We start from the raw sequence: 11,711 nt of genomic DNA, 5'->3' as shown, positions 1-11,711 counted from the left end.
CAATTCTATCAAGTTAGCAATGAAAGCATCAGCGGACAACATTGCTTTCAAGGTAATTTTACTCAAAGAAGTATTACACAGTAATTAATAACATTAATGTTGTAGATCAGAGTTATTTAAAAGGATAGAGCCTGGATGGACAGTAGCATTGTCTCATTGTAGATGCTTTTGTTCAGTATACCTGGGCTTTCCAAGGGTAGCAACTGTGAGTTCTCAACAAGAGGCTCACCTGCTCATTACTTGAGCTTTGCTTATATGTTTCTTATTGTGCTTATACGATGATGATGCGATAGATAGGTCTGAGAAAAATTGTTACAAACAACAACACTTCCTCTCATTTCAGTCTTTCTTCTTCATCCTTAGTGTGTCTCAAAGGAAGGAATCTACCTACCTACTTCTGTAACAGCAGGGTGCCGCAGCCATCAGCAGTCAGCCAAATCCCCAAGAAGCTATCACAAAGGATGCAGAGACTAGAAGCCTTTTTCTCACCCATTTCTTCTTAGTAGTACCCCATAAGCCTGGCACTGCTCTCTGTTCCTGACTGCCATCCCACCTCCCCAAACAACATGGAATCACAGACGACACCCTCTGTGACATGGACTCCTCAATCAGAAACCATGAATGCAGAGACATTTGGGTAAGGTAACAAAACTTTCACATTCATTACATTGGTGGAGGATGTTGCTGTCATCATACACCAATGACCAACCATACAGAGTGTAGTTTTGTGCAGGCTCTAGAATATTCAGGAAGATCCTGATATCTTAATAGTAATAAATGTGGTAATATATTTTAAAAAGCTTATTTCTTTTTTTACAATTATTTGTTTATTTGCTTGTTTGTTTATTTATGTGGTGTGGGGTGTGTGTGTGTGTGTGTGTGTGTGTGTGTGTATGTGTGTGTGTGTGTCAGAGGACATCATGAGAGCTGAGTCTCTTTTTCTACCCTCTGGAATCCAGGTATTGAACTCAGATCATTAACCTGGGTGGCAGGTGCCTTTGCCCCACTGACCATCTCATTGGCCTACATGTACTCAATCTTGTTTTTACTGTAATTTTCATATTTTCATGCAGGTAAAATAAGAAACCAAGTTCAAGCAGAATAAAAATGAGATTCTCTGTAGCATAGAAATTAAATAAACACGGAGTTAATGCATTAGCTTTGTTTTAATTAAAGTCATCTTGTTCTTATCAGCAAGTTTAGAATGAAATCACCGTTTCCATAAGACATCAGACTATTTCACTTTACAGTGACACTGTATTATTTTCTTTTGAAAAATAAGTAAATTAGTTTCAAGATACACGGACACTCTTCTGATGTATGAAGACTGTTTTTGAGAAGGCTATATGATGGTTGTCTGTCTAATTCCGTGTTCGTGTAATTCTTTGTATTGTTTAGCTGTACTCATGGAGAGGATTTTGGAGGAAAAAATGTTAGGTAGGGGACATGATGGTTCTTGAGGAGTCTGCCTGGGGTTAACGGAGGCTGTGAAGACAGCACTGCAGAGCATCACAGAGATTCATGCTCCTCAGCCTTGCCCTGTCAACCCGATCATAAAACCACTGACTAGAATAGTGGGTAATTCTTCCAACATAATCATGCTCACCATTTAATAAGCTCAAGTGCCTGATATGTAACCCACTGAAGCTTTTGGTCCTGGTCCATTTCAGATAATAGTAAACGAGATCTAGTAACATTAATTTCTGCTTAATTTTGTGCAGTTTGAAGAAGAAAAAAGTTGTTTCAGATGATACCGGTTTTTAGAGTCTGCTCCAACACTATGGTAAAAATGATTGGAGTTCTAAACCAAATTAAAGTTTTCAACTGCATAATAATCTTAAACTATGAAACATTTCAATGGTAGTAGTAAAATTTCAGTAAAAATAGAAAGTGAAATGTTTAAATTAATAACAATTACAGAAAAGCTTTTCAGAATTTGAAAATTTTGTTTTTCAAGTTTGATGCCAAATGTTGACTTTTAATTTCATTACATATTAATACAACCTTAGAACTACAGGACCAGGATATCTGCTGATAGATCATGACTTCTTGATGTAACAGGAAAGCTAAACTCATAAAATCAAGACAATATGGTTCCTTAAGCCAAACTTGTATGATGAAAACACCAGTCCATGTGCCAAATGCAGGTGGGGACAATTTTATAAAGCATTATAGGCAATCAGTAACTTCTGAGAGAGGGCAAGTCAGTGTCCTCCAGGAGTAAGCCAAGGAGAAAGAGAGAGAGAGAGAGAGAGAGAGAGAGAGAGAGAGAGAGAGAGAGACAGAGAGACAGAGAGAGAGAGAGAGAGACAGACAGACAGACAGAGACAGAGAGAGACAGAGAGAGAGAACACTTGAGCACTCTATGACCTGGTGTGGATTGTAACTTCAAAACTGGCAAGAGAAATAATGGAAGGTTAAATACATCAGCTTCTTCTTAAACAGCAATTACAATCAATTTTGCTTATGAATCTTCCATTTTGCCACAGCTCAGCAGGAAAGCCCTAGCTACGATATACAGATGGTTGTAACAAGAATACAGCTTCCAAGTGCAAAATGATGGGAAATCTGGTGTTGAACAGTAACCGGATACATTCTTCCTGGTCTTTGAAAACAACTTTTGTTTTTATTAACAGTGGGATCTTTCTGAAGGTGCCTACCATAGGCTGCCTAGGCATTCTAAAATCTGGGGAGAAGGTTTCACTGTAACCACCTCATTAATGTTATAAAAAAGCTACACTACCCTTTATGGCTGTCCCCAGAATCACACTGTGCTTATATCACTACCCAGTTTCAAAGGAAGGGTGGGTAGACTCTACTTTTTGGTTGAGTAACTGTCAAAATCATCATGACAAGGTGTGACTATACTCTGAAAACATTTCCCTCATTTTTGAAATTCTTTTACTGACAGGGCTTTTTTCCTTCAATAGGGAGGGTGATGTTCTTGGTATGATAGAAAGTGTGTACAGCACAATGAAGGGGAACACTGTCACCAATCTGAGGAACTTTGATTAAATAAAATAAGACTGTAGTTTCCAAATGCAGTCTGTTTATGTGTGTAACCCAGTCATCAGTGATAAACTCAATTCTCCAGGTTGAACAGCTCACCAGTGAGATACTGCAGTCCGGATAGTATGTGTGCTGCTTCTATAAGGAGTATGCCCTGTAAACCACAAGATTTTTATATTTGAAAATATAGCAAAATTAGAAGTTTCATCAAAGGGCAGCCCTGAACTGGCTTCATTATGTCCTGCATAGCATCTGACACTGTGGTACACGCGTGGGTGCTTAATAATACGGGTTGATGATGAATTTCTATTGTAAAGAAATATTGTATTCTAGCCTTCCTAGAATTAAAAGTATGTCAATGTGTGATTCAAGGTGCAGAATTGAAGTGCTTTTTGATTTGATTCATTTAATAAATATTTATTGAGGATAATCAAGGTCATGGGTTTTAATTATGGGTTTTGAGGCCAGAGCAGAGGGGCACGAATAAATTCCTAATCATTTATTTGAAGGTACATGAGTTGAGGGCAAGAGACATAATTTAAATCTATTTATTCAACTGAAATATATACAGCATTGTGTACAAAGACTGTAGTCTTTGTTCTTTAAGAGAAGGTACAGTGTCACTTTGGAATGTAATGGTCAATTAAGCATGTGTCATCCCACATACAGGCCAAGGTCTCTGGTAAATGACTTGCCTCTACCTCAGGGAGTATGTTCTGGGTAACTCTGCTAACTGGAAATGGCTAGAACCATCTGGAAAGAGCAGAAAATCAAGTGAGAAAAAAATGTCTCTATCAGATTGGCCTGTGTGCCAGACTTTGGGGGTTATTTTCTCAATCAATGTTTAATATAGGTGGGCCATCCTGTTGTACCCCTAAACAGGTGGTCCTGCATTTTATAAGAAAGCAGGATGAGCAAGACACAGAAAGCAAACCAGGAAGCAGAATTTCTCCACAGGCTCTTCTTCAACTCCTGCCTCTACGCTACTACTTGTGTCCCTGCCCTTATTTCCCTCCATGATGGAAGGTAAGCTGAAATAAACTCTTTCCTTCCCAAGTTGCCTTGACCACAGCATTTATCACAGCAACAGAGAAAAGGCATAGGCTAGAAATTAATACTAAGACTGTGGGGACAGACAGGAGATTTGTGGAAGTGGTTTGAACATTAGGCAGGAAAAGTCATTGAGTGCTCAAAGTCTATTCTAATGTTCTGGTACAATCAAACCTGGTTATTTATTTGCCTATTTATGTCTGTATGTATTGTTATACTTTAAAATTCATCTCTTAGAATACAAAATTATTGTAATCATTTGGGGTCCTTTAATTCCTCGTTAACCTATTCACCAAAATGGAGCTGGGCAATAAGCTTCTAAATAAGATTATCAGAAAACCTTTATTGCATTTAAATCACAACTTTCTTCATGATTCTAAAGACAAATTTCTAAAGAATCTAATGAGAACCTGTCATGCTTAGATCACTGACATGGTTTGATGGCTTCATTTCATTCTTTATAGGTGTAATGTTTTCTAGGCCATAGGCCTCCTTCTATGAGGATCACAAAGTAGAAACAGCATTATCTATTCTCTGTGAATTAAATATTCAAATGCTTGGAATGTCAGGCAGAAGTTGTTAACCCATACAGTGCTACAATATAGTAATAGAATACCAGAAAGATTTTGATGAAACAGAACAAAGCATACATCTATTTCTCACTGTTTTGCAGAGTAGAAGTCCAATGTCAAGATCTCTGTATCTGTTTGCAAAGAACTGTCTTGTTCTGCCCCGTGGGAGAGGGACAGGGATAAAGAGACACAAAGAGAGAAGGAGAGGAATTTGGCTTAACTACAAACCCATTCTTGCAATAGCTAACTTGCACCATGATAGTGTCATTAACTCAATAAAAGCAAGAAACTCACAACTCAATTGTCTTTTCTGACATCTAATTTAAATGTCAGCTTGACACACCTTGGAAAGGGGGGACATTTAATTAAATAATTGCTTCCATAAGATTTGCCTAGGGGCAAGTCCCTAAGGGCATTTTCTTATTACTGATTTAGGTAGAAGGGTCCAGACTACAACTATACATCCCTAAATAGGTAAACTGGGGTTCACAAAATGTAGTTAAGCAAGCCAAAGGATGCAAGCCATTAAGAAGTACTCTTACATGCTCTCTGCTTGAGTTCCTGCTTCCAGTTTCCTGTCCTGTCTTCCCTCAATGAAAGACTACAAACTGAAAGTGTAAGCCAAATAAATCTTTCCTTCCTCAACTTGCTTTGTGTCCTGGTGTTTATGAAAGCAATAGAAAGCAAACTAGAATTGTCTTGAAGGTAAATTTCCTTGACGTTGTACCCTGGAAGATTAATTCAGTATAACAATAACAATATAATGCATATGCAAACCATAGCAAAAAGTTTTTCCATATCTCTCAACTCAGAATAGTGTTTTGAATATGATAAAAAGAAAACCTTTTACTCCTTATGGAATCACATTTTTTTTTACCCAATAAAAAGAAGAGTTAGCTCTAATGAAAATCAGGATATTTGATATTCTACCCATCAGACACCTCTAATGCTCTTTCCTCCCTGATGCTGAACACATCTTAAACTCTGTTCAGGCAGGGTCTGTCCACACTTTCTATCAAATGGATGTGTAAATAGAAATCCTTAATTTATAAAGTAGTTGTTAGAACTGCTGTGATTTAGATTTTGCCAACTAGCATTTTCTTGACTTATTTTTATTGTTTTGAACAATATTGTGCACATCAAAATGCCACATGTACTGTTTCAAGACAATCCTATCTACTTTTAAATGTTTTGAAGATTGTGTAAGTGTGCGTTTGTATATACACAACTTTGGGGAGTCTATTTTCTCCTTTCACTATGCAGTTCCTGGGATCAAACTCATGTCCTCAAACTTGGCAACACATACCCTTCCCAAAGCTATCTCACTGGCTTCCTGAATCCTAAATTAAGCCAACTTTACTTCTTAAATGGACTATCAACTTTGTGTGGAAGAATGTACACATGAGGCTTAAGTGAGATTAATACTCCTTTTACTGAGTTCTAACGATTTCTCTTAATAGTTCAAATATTTTTTTCATCCTTATGTCTCACTTGACTTGCTTTTCAGATAAAAGTTAAACTCTATTAGACTTTATAATTTTCTATTTCAATCTGAAATGATAGGATTTGTGCTGGGATTTTATGACTTAACTAACCTGTTCCTATAACGTGCTGTGTACGTGATCTTTTATTGTGGTTATGTTGACTTGCATTGTTTCCCTGTAGTGAAAGACCAGTGTGGATTTTCAAAGGCTCCTGTTTCCTATGGAAATAGAAAGGCCCTGAAGTAATCAATCAGTATAAATAGGCTGCATCAGAGAGATAGTTAAATCAAGGGTGAGCTGGTTGTATTGGCATGAGTGTTGCATGCCATGTCAAGGTTTTGTGTGTATAGTAAACTATCACTTTACTAGTAAACATTTGTAGTGCGGCAACTCCATTTTTTCTTTTCCAATTCTCCCTAACTCCTTCTCAATCTGCTAAATTCTCTATTATCTCAGAACATGTTAGAATAATTGGCAGAAAATATGTCAGATATTTCAATCTCCTCATCATGATTTAAAATGGAAATGGAAACATGACTACTCCTTCTTGTGTATGTCTTGAAGAATATTAAAAATGTGATATTAGAAAACTCTTAAGTTCACTGTTATCATGTTACATATGACTGATAAAGGCATCTGTGTCTGTGAACATAGAATTGAACTTTTAAACATGTTTAAACTGTATCATATGATATTTATCTTTAGACATGTTATTTCCTTTAAATTGCTTTTCATTTTTAATCAGGTAACTATAACTCTTAATAAATATGATTGCATGTCCTTCATGTGTGCACTTGTATACCTAACTTCCATAGTTTAAAGTTTTCTAATAATTTGGCAACAATTTCTATTTTGTTGTTGTTCTAGAAGTCATTAAATAATTTGGTAATCTTGAATGTTTTTGAATGGGTTTGTCTTAGTTTTCTATGAATGAGAAATTATTTTTACTTGATTAATTACTGGAAAACCCCAGTAGACTCCTCCATACCAGGTTTGCTGACCAGTTTTCATGAATATGTGCCTAGTTATTATGACACTGGGCTTAATAATGAAAATATATTCCAACTAGACCAGAATTCATGTAGAGCTTTTCTTTTCTACTTGTTTTTGGTTATCCTTTGCCTCATGCAATTTGAAGTCCCCATACCTTGATTACTTAATCCCAATCAGCCCTAAGAGATGCGGACTACAGTGTTCACTTTATATAAACCAGAAAACATCAGAGAAGCACTTACTTCCTTGTCCCTGGTCATTATGAGACTGGCAAAAACACAATTTGAATTCTTCCTCTTCACTCTGGAATCTTTACGACACAAGATGATATAGTTTGCTTTCTATTATGTGATTGACGCAACTTGGGAAGAAGAGGGTTTACAACTTGTTACAACTTGCAGTCAATCATGAAGTAAAGTCAGGGCAGAAACTCAAGGCAGGAATCTGGAGGCAGGAACTGAAATAGAGACCATGTAATATTGTTTGCAGTTTTGTTCCCCAAAGCTGCCTAAGGTTGCTTTCTTGTAAAACACAGGACCACCTCAAGAGTAGCATTACCCATAGTGGGCTGGGCCCTCCTTCATTAATAGCTAATCACAAAAAATTCCTATAGACTTCATGAAGGTCAATTTTGATGGAGGCGTTCTCTCAGTTGAGGTTCCCACTTCTCAGATTGCTTTAGCTTGCATGAAGTTGGGAAGCAAAACAAAAACAAACACACAAACAAAAAAATCAATTACCACACAAGACTACAGCCCACCATGCAGAGTCATTGTCACTATAGTTCTATAGTTATCAATACATGAAAGGAAAATGTGTTATTTCTGTAAATACCCATTTAATCCTCACAACCTAACTGCAATATGAGGGAATTGGTTTGCCCTCTGCTTACTATGCTACTGTTGGCTACTGGAATGTGGTTATTTTAGTTCTGTGAAGGGTACTTGTAAAAGCTTTGTGAGAATTTACAATCTTCTAATCCATGGAAAAGACTCAGCAAGAGAATTCATAGAAATAAAGATGGTATAAAAGGAGTGGGAGATATACACTTGGTTTTAAAGGTTTAAATGGTAATAGGAAATGAAGAGCACAAAGGATACAAAATAGGTCGGCCTTGTTAATCCACTTGGATATATCATATATGTGTGTTTATATGTAAATGTCTACTATATATAAATATAAATAAATAATATATTACATATGAATTTTATATATTAACATAATATGATATATATATATATATGAATTTGAGGAATAGTCCCCTAATAGGAAGATAATGTTATTCCTAGGAGACATGAATCATTAAATGAAAATTGTAGTGCCAGTCACAGGTTGTCTCCCGACAAGTTATTGGCAAGTAGAGGCTCCTAAAACAACATGGAGTATTTCCTTTCCTCTTTACTTTTCATCATTACCAAATGATAAAACCCTCTTTTATAATAAATTCATTTTGGATAGAGTCTATAGAAAAATCAACATTAAAATTGGCCTTCTCTGGTACATCCAATCCCTGCAAGGCCAGAAAAGGCAGTCCAGCTAGAACTTATCCCACGGACAGACAACAGCCTTTGGGATTCCACAATCCCTTCTCCAGTTGTTGGGGAACCTACATGAAGACCAAGCTGCACATTTGCTACATATGTACAGGGAGGCCTAGGTCCAGCCATTGTATGTTCTTTGGTTGGAAATACAGATTCTGAGAGCTCCAAGAGTCAGGGTTAGTTGACTCAGTTGGTTTCCCTGTGGAGTTCCTATCCCTTTCTGGGCCTGAAATCCTTATTCCTATTCTTCTATAAGAGTCTCCAAGATCAATTCACTGTTTGGCTTTGAGTGTCTGTACCTGTCTTAGTCAGCTGCTGGGTGGAACCTTTCAGAGGACAACATGCTCCTGTTTGCAAGCATAATATAGTATTATTAATAGTGTCAGGGACTGGTACTTGCTAATAGGATGGGTCTCAAGTTGGGACAGTTATTGATTGGCTGTTCCCTTGGTCTCTGCTCCCTCCCCTTTCTCTAGCTTTCTTGTAGACAGGATAAATTGTCAATGCATATTCTTAATATTTATATTTATGTCCATAGGCTTGTGTTGTTTTCATCTTTGGTCTAAAATGCAGTGTGGTTGTTAGTGCAGAGACTCACAACTGCTCAAAGTGCAGAGTGGGTTACTTCATATACATAAAGGCAGCACTGATTGATTGCATTCACAGGTTATTAATCTAAAAAGAAGACAGAAAGCTTGGAGAGAGAAGGGGTTGAGGTGATTAGTTGGAGGGAGGAAGTGGTGGATGGATATGATCAAGTTGCTTTGTAGAAATATATGTAATCTTTCAAGGAATGAAATCTTTTCTTTAAAAAGTTACATTCAAGTGATACAATGTAACCTGTGGACAGGCATCAACCAAAAGAGTAGGGAGGATAATTGGTAGCTGCTGTTGTGGGCAGGAAGGCTTCAAATTTGAGTAAGTGCAGAGTGTTGTCGTGAACAGCAGCAGAGAGAATGAAAACAACAGTCAGGAAGATGATCTCTGTTTCATGCAGGATTCCTGGGTGAATTGCCGAGTCAGAGACTTGTGTTTCCAGGCTTAGTTGGGAATTATTTGGGGCAGCATCTGTGGAAGGTAGCCACAGAGGGCAAAGGGCTATTTGAGTTTGGATGCAGTGTTTCATGGAGCCTTTCGCTTGCTTTATGAGGAGCTCTGAAGCAGACAAGGCATTTACTCCATTTGACAAAATGTTCAGGCTTTTATAAGCCAACCATTCATCAGTCATCGCCATGGACTTTTCTTACAAATAGGTGTGACCTTGAATAAAACTGCTTTCTCCAGTCAAGGTAATTTCCAAAAGGAACAAAAAATATCCAAGAAACAAGAAAAACATTTGATTGATATTTGCTAGTGGCTAGCACCACAGCAGAGAAATAACCTCTCAGTAATGAAAGAGATCTTGCTATTGTAACACTGTGTTCCTTTCAAGCTGCCTGCCCAACTCTGCAGGTCCCCCTTCCTTTGTAGCTCTCGAGAAGTCCTTCCATAGTCTTTTAAGCTAATACTTCCAGGATGAGTGGCATTTGTTGTTTCAAATGTTTAAAAGGTATCATCAGATAGAGGATTATATTATGGATTTTATGAAGTTATAGCATGGGCCTTTGTGAACTCTGTGAAGCTGGAGGTCACCCTGGGTGTTGGTCCATCTCGTAGTTTCTCACTGTCTATGTACATTCCACAGTCTCAGCCAGGAGTCGGTTGACCCCACACGATTATCCAGTAGTTCAACCAGACTGGCATGTCTGAAAAGGTTGGCTCTCTGGTCCCTCACTGTTTTATTCAGAGTTCTTTACTGAAACAGAGCCAAAGGAAACAATCTGTGTTACAGAAAGGAGATTTGCTGAAAATCTGGCTTACAAAATTACCCCTAGATAGTTCAACAATGCTGTCTTCACACTAGGGAAGCTAGAAACCTGATATCTCTGCAGCTCTGGATGGCACCAGAATCTCAGGCTGCTCTGAAGGCCTGGAAGGTTTTCACAGAGCTGCTGATCTTCAGTTCATATTCAAGGACCAGATACTCTGGGCTCTGGTAGAACAGAAGGATAGTAACAAGAATACATACACAGATGCATTAACCAGCAAGGATCAAAGTTGGGCAGGTAAAGGTCAGCACTTTCCCCAAGATCCCTTGCTGACTGTATCACTGAGAGAAAGTTTTGCCCATTCTGGGGACAGGTTTTCTACTCATTCAATCCTTCTAGGAATTACCCTCATAGATGTGTCCAGATGTTTGTGTTTCAGTTGATGCCTTATCCAATTTAGTTGACAGTCAGGATTAATCATCATAGCAATTCAGCCACAGGTGTTACTTTTGTCCATTTACCATCAATAGGGGTGAGACAGTAACAGAGGCCCAAGAGACTGGTTCTCATTAAACCCGTGCTTCTCGGTCTCTATCACATTATAGTGGCAATATGTCCTCCAGATGGTCAGAATCAACTATGGCAGCAATGATAATGTCTTCTTGCTACATGGTCACAAGATATACAGACACCCCCATTCCAATTCCTAGGAGATATAGCAAGTAGTTTTTTAGGTGATACTTTTCCTATTTAGAATTTCATCATGCATAGGTCATTCAGGGTTACAATGAAAAGCCCATGCAACCTGCTGTATTGGTCAGTTAAATGCAAGACAGCTCAAAATGGGAAGTTCTGACTGTTTGGTCACCTGATGTCCTAGGACAGGCAGAGACTTCAAAGTTCATTCTTCAAAAGCTAGAAGGCTGTACAGCTTTACACACACACACACACACACACACACACACACACACACACACACACGTGAAATCTCTCTTCATTCTTATCTGTTGTACAGTAGCCCTCAACCAAGATATTTTTTTCAGTTGCCAGACTTTGGTGACCAACTGGAAACATTATCAATCTTTGGAAGCAGGTTGACATTGTCATGAGGTGTTTGGATACTAAAGATATACTTAACCCAGATCTTTCACAAGAAGGTTGGGCAGGCTTACTGACTAGGTCAGAAGTCACCTTCCATTGTAGACTGGTGTAGAAGGTGACAGCTATCTGTCTACCCAGCTATCACCAGGTCCT

Source organism: Grammomys surdaster, unplaced genomic scaffold (assembly GCF_004785775.1).
Source record: "Grammomys surdaster isolate TR1022 unplaced genomic scaffold, NIH_TR_1.0 174, whole genome shotgun sequence".
Taxonomy (NCBI): domain Eukaryota; kingdom Metazoa; phylum Chordata; class Mammalia; order Rodentia; family Muridae; genus Grammomys; species Grammomys surdaster.
The sequence above is the reverse complement of the archived record's forward strand: the minus strand, read 5'-3'. Positions refer to the sequence as shown.